We start from the raw sequence: 14846 nt of genomic DNA, 5'->3' as shown, positions 1-14846 counted from the left end.
GCTCCCAGGCAGACACACAGGTATCTTAATTGAAGGAAAGCTGGATTCTTTCTTAGAAGAACTAAGTTTGCCTGCTGATTTGCCAATGTACTGCGTGAACGACCAGGCAAGAAACATAAAACTTGCAGTCAAATTGTCAAAGCGCTTTGACCAATACTTGTGCAACAATCATATTTTGCAATGTGCAGTTCGAGACTCATTTGGAATGACTGCTGGAATGGATGATGCGTTGCAAACATGCAAAGATTTGGCTTCTTTAACTCATCAGTCAACAGTTGCAGCTGAGTTGCTTGAATCAGAATCAGACGCTCAAGGAATCAATTTTAGACAGTTACGCTAATCTGTTGACACAAGATGGAATAGTGAACTGGATTGCATGGCTTTTGTCCTACATCTAAAGAGTGCAATTATCAGCTTATCTGCAAATTAAGATATTTTTTATTCAAAGACCATCAGTGCATCAGTGGAAACCAATCGAGGGAGCAGTAGAAATTTTGGCACCACTTAAAGAAGCTACAGAAACTGAGTCTATTCCAACAATTAACACTGTCGCCGATTCTCTTTATTTAATCCATGACAAAATTGATCAATTTATTGAGACGGATGGAAAAAATGGCTACGGTGTCTTGTATGCAAAAAACTTGAAAAGCTGCATTGAGAAAAGATTTCCTCTTTGTCACACTGGAAACTTATTGAGTGCTGCAGCAAACTACTTAAATCCTGCTTTAAAGGGACTTCACTTTTAGCTCTTCAAAAAATTTCAAACAACAAAAGAATGGTTAGCCTCACAGGTTAAGGATAATGTTGAGTGCCAACCTGTTGCCAGAGTCCTTTCAGCAGATTTGTCTCCTAATTCAAAACTGAAGCGCAAGTTAAACGTCAGACTTGAAACACAAGAGTCAACATCTGAACTGAATCCTATTTTGAGCGAAATGTGCCAGTATGAATATCTCCCTGATGCCAAAAAAGACTTTCCGATTCTTGATTGCTGGAAATTGCATTCAAATACATTGCCAGAACTCTTTTCATTAGCTAGACGAATTTTAGCTATTCCAGCAAGTTCAACTAAATCAGAGAGAGTTTTTAGCTCAGGTGGAAATGTCCGATCATCCAGACACAACTTACACCCAGAAAAAGTAGAATAAATCATCTTAATCAGAGAAAACATTGTCTTGTTGGAGAAGTTTAGCAAAAAAATTCTGAATTAATATTTGAAAAAGTTGTTTACATTTACAATTGGTTACAATTAGACACAGTTGGTTACAATTAGACACAGTGAAAAAGTTGTTTACAATTACAATTGGTTTTGACAATTAGACACAAATGACAAATGTCATTTGTGTCTAATTGTCAAAATCATGTTTACATTTTTTCTTTTACTTGGATTTTAATAAATTTGTTTTCAAAAATTGTTAAATTTCTCGTCTCGTCTCGTTCTCGGTCTCACGAGAAGTACTAACTTCTCGTCTCGGTCTCGTCTTGGTTTGAAAAAACCTAGTCTCGCTCATGGTTAATAGTAGTACTTGTCAAAATCGATTTTTCAATGGTAGGGTAAACTTTTTTCAGAAGATATTCAAATAATAGTTCATTTCGTGCTTTTTAGGTAAAAGTTCATCAAACTACAGTACAGGAGCATGGGGTTGAAAAAAAAGTCATAACCCTAGTATACATTCAAAAATAAAACCTTTATAGAATAGAAAGTTATGAAAAGCAAGGTTTTTTCTGCTTTAGTTTCAAGTATACATATTTTTTAATTTGTGCTGAGTTTTTTCAGCTAAAATCTACGCTTATTGTGTGAACGAGGTAAATAATATATAACGTTACTTTTCCAAAATATATTTTAAATAAAAAATACCAAAGGTTTTGTCACTATGGATCGCAATAGAAAGTCCTCTAAAATTATATACCAAATATTTAAAAACTAAAACAAAGGAAAGTAAGATTTTTTATAAAAATTTTGAACGACAAAGGAAATATCTGCACGATTTCAAACCGAAAAATATTTAATTTTTTCAAGTACATAGAGTAAAACCGGGTCAAACCGGTTGATAAATAATAAAATTATCGAAAATATTAAATATAAAGAAAAAAAATTGTGCGGTTTTAGGCGATCGCCTCAAATTTAAAAATTCAATATTTTCTCGAGTGTGCGGCTTTATCTGAATGTCGCGACATACTGATAAAACCGCACACTCGAGAAAATATTGAATTTTTTAAATTTTAGTTTTTTTTTATAATTTTTTTTAATACGACTTAAGATAACCAATAAATACATTAACAGAAAAAGAAAAAAAAAAAAGAAACCCAACTAGAGCGATAAAAGCCGACTAGAAAAAAAAGCCATCTAGAGTGGTAAAAACCAACAAAAATATTAAGATTTCATTTTAAATTAGCTTATTAATGCATCCAACATCTTTCATAAAAACCATGCATAATTTGCATGAGCATTGCTTGGGAATCCAGTTTTTTATTTTAAGTTTAAATTCCTTCAAAGATGAAGATGTTTTATAATCATTCGGGATTAGTTTCCAAATTTTTGGTCCTAGGTAAGATAGATTTCAATCCATATTTTGTTGTACGAATACTGGTGGAGTTTGGCTTTTCATATCTTAGATTTGATTCGAGAAACTTAAAAACATCATTCATAGATATAGGCGCAATTTGCAATTTTACTTTGAAAATCTCAGTGACTAAACAATCCAGGTTTTTTTGGTGTATAGTTAATGTACCGCTGTTTAGTAAGAGAGTTTCAAATGAAGATTCATAGTCTCTATAGATAATTCTAAGAGCTCTCTCATGGATTCGATTTATGCGATTATTTAGTTTCTTACTGTAAAACATCTAAATAAGTGGACAGTATGAGAAGTTTGAAGTTGTAAATGCAGAAAGTATAAGTTTATGTTGTTTAAAAAACATATATGATGCGATTCTTGAAAGTGCGTTTACTTTTCTGCTGACATATTTGCATAAAGTGTTCACATGCTCTTCGAAGGAAAGTTTATTGTTGAGTTTTATTCCGAGTAATTTAACATTTTCGAATGTTTTAATTGTTAACTTAGAAATAGTAACTTCAAGGTTACTATGTTTGCTAATAATAAGGTGATGCTTTTCAGGATTTGCCTTTATTCCATTATTTTCGAACCGTTCTAACATTTGGTTTGCGACTTTTTGGAGGTTGGTAGTTACAGAAGTAACATCTTTTCCTGTGTAGTATGGAGTATTTTTTTTTTTACATTTATTTTGCTGTTTAACAATAAATAATCAACATATATATATATACAAGGAAAAAAAATATGTCCGTAGAAACAAAGAAGACTGTAAAATCTTGTCAACAAGCACCGTTTTTGTATATACAATAAAAAATAAAAACTTTCTTTTTTACAATAATAATAAGGTGCATATCCAGCAACTTCAACGTCAGGAAGGAAAAAAAATAAATCACAAATAAAAATGTTAAATAACAGAGGTCCGAGAACCGAACCTTGCGGAACTCCGTATAGCATATCAGTGTAACAGTAGAATTCATCATTAATTATTCTTTGTTTTCTATTCATTAGGTAAGAAGACATAAACATTAAACTGTTTCGACTAAAACCATAGGCGTCTGGTTTGGCGACTAGTAAAGCATGGGATATGCAATCAAAAGCTTTAGAGAGAACAGTAAGTAATAGGCCAAAGCATCCGTTGTGATCTAGGGCTTTTCTCCATTTTTCGGTCATTGCAATCAAACATTGTTAAGCACTATAACCTTTACGAAAACCGTATTGATGTCTAGATAAAATTGTTTCAAAGAAGTTATCTATATCCTCATACATTCATTTTTCATATACCTTAGATAGGTTGGATAGAATACTGACTGGCCTGTAGTTGCGTTCATCTGCTTTGGAGTCTTTTTTGTGTATTGAAGTAATATCAGAGTTTTTTGATAGGTCTGGAAAAACGTTGTTTGAAATAGCGTAGTTATAGTCTTTACATATAAAATTAGAAAAATAATAATGTTATCCTTAAATATTCTAGTTGGTATATCGCCTTTTTGTTGTGCTTTAGTTTTATTTAGTTAAGAAATATGGTTGGATACTTTTTTGACGGTTGTATGTTGGAAAAAAAAGGGAATTGGATTTCTTATTAAATTTTTAATCGCAATTATACTTGGATGTGATTTGTATTTTAAGATTGAATTTTCTATGGGGTCGTGTGTTTTGTGAGTTTCAGGGATCGGTTTGATGCACAGCTGCAATATAGTGTCTTTATAATATGCGTTAATAATATCGGCCACAAGTTTATCATCTGATATTATAGAATCATATTCCACTAAAACAATTTTTTCATTAAAATGTGGGTTTTCCTTAAAACATAGTTTCACTGTTTTCCAGAAGGTTTTATTGCCGGTAACATTTTTAGTTTGAAGATTTTCAAAAAATAACTTTTTAGTATTTATTAGAAGTCTTACACAGTTATTTAATTGACGATTGAATGCTTTTATACTAGACTTCGTTCTATTCAAACGATAACGGTTTAGTAGTCTGAACCGATTCATAATAGCTTTGTTCAATTCTTTGGTCATAAATACTGCTTCGTTTTTCGTACATACCTTTTTTTTTGTGGTGCATGCTTATTTAAAGTGACTATTAGGGAAACTTTAAATCCAAAAAAATCCAAGTTTTATACGTTTTTTTAAATTTATTTTCTTTATTAGCTCATTTTGAAAATTTTCGTTATTATAAATGAAGCATCTGTATGTAATTATTTTTCGTTTTTGCTCAGGAAAATTACATCTCAAGACTGAGATAACGAGTTTATGGATGTCGGATAAATCTGTTTCAATTGCATTCGATTGACAGAAATATTTTGGAGTATTTGTTAGGATTAGGTCAATTACTTTTGGTTTATGTATATTTTTAAAACATGTTGGTACTTTTATAAGAGATTTTAGTTTATTCGTAATTCAAAACTCTTCCATAAATTCATTTTTTATCTCAGCATTAACATCGCCCATGACTATTAAATATTCATATTTTCCTAAAAAATAATCGAGATTTTTTCCGAGATTTATAAGAAACTGATTGATTGACGAGGTTTTAGGATTATAGCAGCAGGCAATCAACCATTTTCTGTTTCTTTGATTTATTTCTACAAAGAAGCATTCATAAACATTTACGTGTGTAATTGTAATCTACACCTTTTACATTTTGCAACTTTTAATCGTTTGGCTGCTGATAGTTTTTCTTATATAACTATTTGTTTTGCTGAGGTTGCTCAACATTATTAAGAATATATGAATGACCAGAGTCACTACAACTTTTACATAGCCCCTATGTGAACTTTAACAAATGCAAAAGGAAATAAAATTATTATAATAAAATAAAAAAAAATAAAAAAATAAAAACACCGTTAAAATCTTTAAAAAAATTACGAAACTTCGTAAAAAAAAAAAATTATAAAGAAAAAAAAGACAATAGGGGGAATAATTCTTTTGAATAAATCAAAAAATTTTAAAAAACGATAGTGTATATGTTAAGTTTCAAAGCTGTCATTTGATTTTAAAATTTCTTTTTTTTACATGAAACTTAAATGAATTTATTGTTTTCACCATATTGATTTGGTTATTTTTAATTATGATTTATGTTGTTTTTATTAGGTGGAAATAAGCCAATGTACTGGAAACCAGCGATTGCATGAAAGCGTGTAACACACTTTAATATTTTAAGACTTTACAAACAACTTTATTACTTTAAAGATAAAAAAAATAATCTAAAAAAAAAAATTATAAGATAACTAAGAAAAAGAATTTTGTAATATTATTAGTAACCTTTTGTGTCTTTCTGACTTTTTGCTTTTGGCTTTTGAACTGACAAGCGCGTTTTAAGACGCGTAAGTATTTGTTTGTTTTTTCGAACTTTTTCTACAGGTTTTAACGATAGTTTTTATTTTATCTGTGTTTTTCCTTTACAATTATTTTTTTAAATTTCTTCATATATTTCTTATCTGCACTCTAAGACTTTTTTACTATTCGGTAGCCTTGCTTTTCTACTAACATTTTAATCGATCGAGTAAATTTATTTTGTTGTTGTAATTATCTGCTTACGTTACATACAAATACTTATAAACATATAATTATATTTATATAAAAAATATATATCTAATCGAGGGTTTTATTTGTATCTAAATTATTCTTATTTTCCAATTTTTTTGATACTTTTTAAACTTTCTAAGTTCTTTTCTTTCTATTTTTCTTTCTCTCATAGTTTTCATACCGAATAGTTTTGCTGTGCACCTGGTCTACTAATCTTTTGTTTTATTTTAAATTAAATTTCTATAAGCTTTTATATCGTTCTTTTATCATACCTAAAGTTTTTATATCTTTATATAATATTGTTTATAAATATAGATATATATTGTCAAACAAATATTTTTCCTGAAATCTTTAATATATATATAATATATAAACAATATTAGGTGTTTTACTATTATATTCATTTTTAACGAAAAAACTTACTAGCATATATAATATATATTAGATTTTTGATATATATATATTTCAGTTTTTTTTATTTTCAACTATATTCAATATATAAGATACGATCAAACAGTTATAAGACAAACACAAGGATTTTTTAACAAAACTATACCAGAAATCAATTAATCATTAAAAAAAGGAAATAAGCAAAACCATGACTAATTTAACTGCTTCGCAAGAAAAACAGATAAAAAAGATGATAGATAGTGCAATAAAAAATTTCGAGGATGAAATAAAAAACTTAAAGTCTGAGGTTGCAGAATGTGTTAAAGAAAAAAAGCAACTGAAAAGTAAAATTGCAGAAATGGAAAAATCAAGGAAAATCAATTATGATATAAAAGAAACTTTGTGGTCGAAAGTCGTATCAGGGGCTGCCAAAAAAACGAACGACCAATTGTCACTTCTTTTTGAAACCACAAAAGAACGTAAAGAGCGGGAACGCAAAGAATTAAATGTCATCATCTATGGATTACAAGCTGACAAAAATGACAAATTACAAGTAAATAACTTACTTAGTGCTATTGAATCCGATGGAACTAGAGTTAGATCTATTCGCCGCCTTAAATCTAAAGGAGTCATTGATCCTTTGCTTATCAAGCTTGTAGATGTAAATAGCAAGAATATGGTTCTTAAAGCATCAATTAAGTTAAGAAAAATCGAAGAATATGTAAATGTGTACATAGGTCGTGATCTAACAGCAAGTCAAAAATTCATTCTAAAAAAAAATTTGATAGAACAAAACGAAAAAAACGCGTCAAGAAGTGAAGAAGAAAAAATAAAGTTTCATTACGGTATTAGAAATGATAATCTTACTAGAATTTTCCACAAATAGCCACTAGCAACCACTAATTTGGAACCGTCATCAAAAATAACCTTAAAACAAATGATAAATAATGACTATACTCAAATAAAATCTAAACATATTCAAGATCAACCTTTTGACAAAAACACTTCTTACTTTGACTCGGATAAAGCCACTATTTTTCTTAAAAGATTTAAATTATGCTTTTCTAATCAATTCTCAGTGTTTCATCTAAATATTCGTAGTATTACCAAAAACTTTGAAGAACTCAAAATCCTACTACTTAATCTAAACTTTAACTTTAGCTTAATATGTTTAACGGAAAGCTGGATTATAGATACATCATTTTATCAAAATTCTAATTTTATTTTGCCCAATTACAAAGCCATTAGCTTTGAACGTAAATCTTTGAAAACAGGTGGAGGTATATGTGTCTATGTGCTTGAAGAATTTACTTATAAAATTAGATATGACCTGTCGTTTTCTGAGCCAGATTTCGAATCTTTCACTTTAGAAATTTATAACAAACCATCAAAAAATATTATCGTAACAACTTCATACCGACCACCAAACGGAAGTTTAAACAACTTTAAAAATCACTTAAATGATCTTGAAATCGCATGCAAAAAAAAGAAATATGGTGAAAATATTAAAATACAACAATTTTACAATCGCTTTAATGAGTTTGGAATGGTGCCTTTAATAAAAAAACCAACAAGAATCACGCAAAACTGTTATTCTGCGATCGACAATATTTTCACAAACACTCTTTCTATTCCACATTTAAATCAGACATTATTCGAAGTGACATAACTGACCATTTTCCAGTCTTCGCAATTTTCAAAAAACCAAAAAATATACAAAAGAAAAATTCATTCTTAAAAAAAAAGAATCTTTGCCACCCAAGAAAAAAATATGTTTAAACTAGAGTTGTCTTCTATTAATTGGAACTTTGTATATCTCGAGACATGCACAAACAAAAACTACAACCTATTTCTAAATAAATTTCTTAATATGTACGACAAGCATTTTCCTAACAAAACTAACTGAATTAAAACTAAAAGATTTCTCAACCCTTGGTTCTCAAAAAACCTTTTAAAGTGTTCGAAGCGAAAACAAAAGCTATATATACGTTTTATTAAATCAAAGAAAAATCGCGACAAGCATAATTACTTAAACCACAAACGTCTATATGAAAGAACCAAAAAATAGCCCGAACTACATATTTCAAAAACAAGCTATTGAGCCTAAAAGGTAACGGGAAAAAAACATGGGATGCAATCAAAGAGATTCTCGGTAAACAAAAAATTCACAATAAAGTCTTACCAAGCGTGATTACCGTTGACGACACTCAGATCTTCGATGGTAAATCGGTAGCAACAAAATTTAATGAGTTTTTCGTAAACATAGGTCCAAACTTAGCCAGTAAAATTAAACACACTCCTGTTCATTTCTCGAACTATCTATCGAAGTCTGATAAAAACTTAGAACTTAAAAAACTCACTAGTAAAGAACTTGAGGATTCGATGAAAAAACTCAATACTAATAAAGCAACAGGTTATGATTTTATTTCAGCAAGCATAATCAAAGATTGCTATGGATTTATTAAAGATGTTTTATTAGATGTTTTTGATAAATTGCTCAATACAGGTGTTTTTCCAGATAAACTTAAAATTGCAATTATTACACCCATTTTTAAAACAGGAGATGAAAGTCTGGTTTCGAATTATCGACCTATTTAAGTTTTACCAGTTTTTTCTAAAATCCTCGTGCATATCATGTATAATAGGCTATTTTCCTTTTTGGACGAAAACAATCTTCTTTATTTTAACCAATATGGTTTTCGATCAAATTACTCTACGGAGCATGCACTTATGCAACTAGTTGAAGTTATCAGCATCTTCTCATAACAATTTCACTTTAGGTATATTTCTAGATTTGTCAAAAGCGTTCGATTCCCGTAACCATTAAACTTTACTAGATAAAATAAAATATTATGGAATATGCCATACATACCATAAATGGTTTACCAGTTACTTAACTGATAGAAAACAGTTTATATCTCTAAATGACAGTTTTCAGACAAACAAACTTATAATATTATGTGGGGTTCCGCAGGGCTCCATCTTAGGTCCTCTACTATTTCTAATATACGTCAACGATCTATATAAAGCATCAAATACTATGTCTACCATCATGTTTGCAGATGACACCACTTTATTTCATTCTCACAATAACATTATTCTCTATTTCAAGTTGCAAACAATGAACTAGAACAAATATCAATCTGGCTTAACGCGAACAGCCTATCTTTAAACACTGTTAAAATTAAGTTTTCCTTATTCCATTCTAAACGAAAGTTTTAATATATTCCTAAATCCTTACCAATGCTATATATAAATAACATGGAAATTGAGCGCTCTTTCACAAATAAATTACTTGGTGTCTTAGTAGATGAAAACTTATCCTGGAGAGATCATATTAAATATATTAGCAATAAAATCTCAAGAAATATTGGTATTTTATATAAAACCCGTCAAATCTTAGACAAATCTACCCTAACTCAGCTATATTTTGCATTCGTACATAGTTATTTATTGTATGGTAATATTGTTTGGGGTAGTACAAACAAATCTAAACTCAAATGTCTCATCAAACAACAAAATTATGCAGCACGCATTATTTATTTTCAAAATCGCTTCAGAAACGCTAAACCTCTTCTAAGAAGTATGAGGGCACTTGATATTTATAAAATAAATGTATTCAAAATCACACAATTTATGTTCCATCATCAGTTTAAAAAAAATCCGAAGGTTTTCGAAAATATTTTTCCTAAAATATCAAACCGACACAACACTCGATCAACCGGAAATTATAAAAAAGACTTGAGTTATAAAAAAGACTTCAGTATTCTGCCCTGTGCCGGACTTGAAGTCCGGCACAGGGCAGAATACTGAAAAAATACAAAAAAAGAGTAAATTTTACAACATTATTGAACACCCAAAATATACATATAATATAAAATTTTACTTCATCATGTTTATAGGTACTAGAAGTAGGAAATTAAAAAAAAACTGAATATAGAAACTTTATCTAATATCTCATTATACATTTACGTGTATACATACATATATTAGTCTTATATTATATTTGTGTATACATTATATATTAGTCACCTTCATGCAAAATTTTCTGGCAACCAAAATTTTATAAATTTTCTGGTTCATTATAAAGAAAAAATAACAAATCAAATTCAAAAATAACAGTGAAATGTGTAATGTTATTTGGAAAAACTTCTTTTACTTGCAGCAACAGGTATTGTTTTACAGCAACAGGTATTGTTTTACAGCAACAGGTATTGTTTTACAGCAACAGGTATTGTTTTACAGTAACAGGTATTGCTAGCAAAAATTAAAACTGCATGCCATTGCTTGAATGCAAATGTTACATTTTATGGTTCTTTATGAAGTTTTGAAAATGATAAAAAATTTTATGAGTTTACTGTTAGTGCATTAAATAGAGCTAAAAAAGACTTTAGGATTTTTTTTCCTTTTGCAAACTAAAACATTATACAAAAATCGCAAAATTCTGAATAATTTTTCAGCTATGTAGTTAGAGATATGTCCAAATGAGTTATGAACCAACGACATAAATCAATAAATTAATAAAAAAAACTCTTTAACTTCCACTCTATTATCTGATGAACAATATTGACAATATAGTGATTAAATAATAAATATTAAACCTTTTGATTTGTTTAATCAGCAGTTATTAAATAATAAATATTAAACCTTTTGATTTGTTTTGAACATTTTTCTGCAGTACTCAGTGACCCAGAGGTGAAAATAGAAAACAAATATTTTTTTGGGAATGCCTGTAAAAATTATTTGTTCAGAAAGTCAGATAAATTTGTGGATAAATTAAAAAAAAAATTATGTTTCTATAAGGTAACCATATTTGAAAAATACCAGACGCGTACAAGGAATAAATTTGGTATGTACAAATGCTAATGGTATTTAAATCAGGCCCGTAGCCCGATTTAAATACCATTTCTTCACAGGGGGAGCGCTTTTTCAAGAGGCGCCAAAAATAAAATAAAAATAAAGGCACCCAAGGGCAATTTTTTTTAACGTCTATATTCACCTATTTTTTGATAAGATTTTGCATAAATTTAATAACATGATTAGTTTTATTTTTTATATTTGCAAGACGTTTTCGCCTTGCCCTTTTTTGTGTTGTACTAACAATTTTTGAATATATGCTTAATTTCAATTTTCTAATGGCCAAACAGGATAAAGCGCAGGGAAGCACGTGCCCCCTCGCTCCCGCCCTGCCTACAGTCTAGTTTTAATGGGTTTTACTAAAAACTCGTTCATTTATTTTAAAATAAAATATGAAGAAACTAAATTATGGAAAAAATATTAAACAATATTTGCATTTTTAAATCACAAATATTTTTCATAAGAATAAATTATTTTCAGCAACATGTCATCTTTTTCAATTTTTTCTGCAAATTCAGAGTCATTGAATGTGGTTCCTATTGATTTTTTCAAAAAAGTTATAGTTTCAATAATTTCAATCCATTCAACTTTTTTAGTTAAGTAAAGACTATTTAAAAACTTCAACCTGATTAAAGTGACGCGTCCACTCATCTATATACTCTAGACAGACACTGTAAAAAATGTCTACTTCTTTCAGAAATTGGAAATGACTACTTTCTTCGGTAACTTGCAAATGCTGTCTTACTATGAAAGGTAGAAATTTTTCTTCTTTTCTAGATTTTATCTGGTCTTTCAAATCTTTTAATGCTACGGCAACTTCAGCAGCAGAAATATCATCTTACTCAATTTTTTTTACCGTGTTATAAAAAACATTGGCTTGACTGTAAACAAAAAACAATTCTATTTCACCCATTTCGTTATTGAAAAAGTCAAATAAAAGTTCGGAACAATTTTCTAAGCTTAAAAAGTATGATCTTAGTGGCTGTTATAACTCTTTCGATAGCTGGAAGTAAGGCTAACCAACGAACCTTTGAGAATCTTAGTAATTTTTGATATTCCACACCAGCCTCTATTGTTATTACCGTTTCGTTTTAAACCTCCGAAATTGTTTTTGGCGTTGTCCGCAGAAATAGCCAAAACTTTTGAAGAAATATTTTTAGCACTAGTGCATTTAAAGGTAACTTCTGATGAAATATCCAATGTTTCTCCATTTACCCAATCCATGTTAATCAGCTGAGTTTGCACTCCCTCTTTAACATAAAAATAACGAGCCCAAAATTGGATACATTTTAACGTACTTGTAGTTTGATGCATTAGAAAGAATTGACACATATGATGCTTTTAATAAAGCATTTTCTGAGTTAGTTTCACAATATTTCTTGAACACGTTTACAATTATTGCTTCACATTTTGTACGCGCACATGCAAATTTTGGATTATAAAATTTCTTAATTAGCTTTGACGCACAAACAGCACTTCTAAAGTTATGGTTGTGTTTGATTGTCTGGAATGCAATTGTTCCTTCTTGAATGGCTAATACTTATTCATTTTGACCAAAGCTCCGACTCTTCATTAACTTTGTAATTTTATTTGACGATATACAAGCATCCAATGCCATTTTGTGTTTGATAGATTTGCAATGACCTTCAATTGCCGACTGTCCACGACTACTAACGTCAAATAGACTTTGACAAATAGTACATTTGAGGAGCTCATCTTTGACCTGTGTTTCTGTTAAGAAAGCAAACTTTTTTTTTAAATTATCATTAAATGTGTTTAACTTTCTCTTCTTACTATTCATTTTTTGAATTTGATGTATAAATAGTTATAAAAACCTTTAATTACTTTTATATGACCACTTATTTTTATGAACTTTTTATTAAAATAAATCGCAAAGCGTTATTTACAATATTTAGGGAAAAAAGACATTGCAAGGCAGACAAAATTTGCGTAAAACGAGCGCATTTTCTTTGTTGTGGTTGAAAAATCTTTCGAATTAATATTTTTTCTTCTCTAATTGGAGTTTTAAAAACTTTTTTTTTTTAATGTTTACGGGAATTTAATTCATTTAGTTTCGTGTTTTATAGATAAGTTTATTAGAGTTTTAATCATTTTGTTTTTTAATTTTATTTTAGAAAATTCATTTATTAAAAGTTTTTCAAATAATATTTTTTGAACGAATTTTATTTCCATTTTTTAATATATAAACGCGTACACAAACGCGTACAAACCCCAAACGCGCATAACTACCGTCAAACGCGTACGTATGGTCACACTACAAAATAGAGTGCTCAATGTTTTTAAAAGAACATAGCAATTATAAATTAGTAGAAAATCACTTAACAAAAACATTTTTCATTTTACACTGTGTTTCATCAATAAAGACTCATCAGAAAATCTGACGAGTCTTTATTGATTAAACACAGTGTAAAATGGAAAAAAAATTTATTAAGTGATTTTCTACTAATTTATATATATATATATATATATATATATATATATATATATATATATATATATATATATATATATATATATATATATATATATATATATATATATATATATATATATATATATTTATATATATATATATATATATATATATGTATATATATATATATATGTATATATATATATATATATATATATATATATATATATATATATATATATATATACATATATATATATATATATATATATATATATATATATATATATATATATATATATATATATATATATATATATATATATATATATATATATATATATCACTATCATTAATTTACATATGTGGTCCACATCAAATTTGTTTTTGACTATAAGTGTAATTTATGTAACCTAATGTGAATACAATATTTAATTTAATGGAACAAAGCCAACGTAAATATGTTATTTTATTTACAATTAAGTGAAGCACGTGATTGTTTACACATTTTCCTGCAACTTCATTGTTCGGCAAAATAGCCATTTAAATTCTGTGACCATTATTATTTTTTTATTATTGTATTTTCATTTTTATACTCGCTCAAAGCTGGGTACAGTGCCGTTAAGTTAAGAACTATATTTACAATAGTTTAAATAACCGATTTTTCTTGGGCTCCTCGAGTTGTAGTTGTTGTATTTTTTTGTTTTTTTGTTTTGTTATTCTCTCTAAGTTTGCTCAACTTTTATTCAGTATCTTATAGCCAACAAATCGTCAACAAATTTTATTTTTTTATGAGTTTACCCCTTGGTACGATCTCCAAATAGATCGTAAAAGGCTGGAAAAAAATCTCTAGTTATAATAGAACGAACAAGTTCAGCTGCATGTTTTTCTCTTCTATCTTTTAGTGAGTGTAGTTTTAATTTAGTAAGAAGAAGGGCTGAATGAGCATCTCGATTTGCCCCGCAAATAATTCGTGCAGCAATTTTTTGAACTATATCTAGTTTCTGATGTGATGGTGATGCAGATACAAGAATTGCACTAGAATACTCAAGCTGAGATCTTACTAGTGATATATAAGCCAATCTTAGAAGA

Source organism: Hydra vulgaris, chromosome 06 (genome assembly GCF_038396675.1).
Source record: "Hydra vulgaris chromosome 06, alternate assembly HydraT2T_AEP".
In the NCBI taxonomy this organism is placed as follows: Eukaryota; Metazoa; Cnidaria; class Hydrozoa; order Anthoathecata; family Hydridae; genus Hydra; species Hydra vulgaris.
This window is presented reverse-complemented; position numbering follows the sequence as displayed.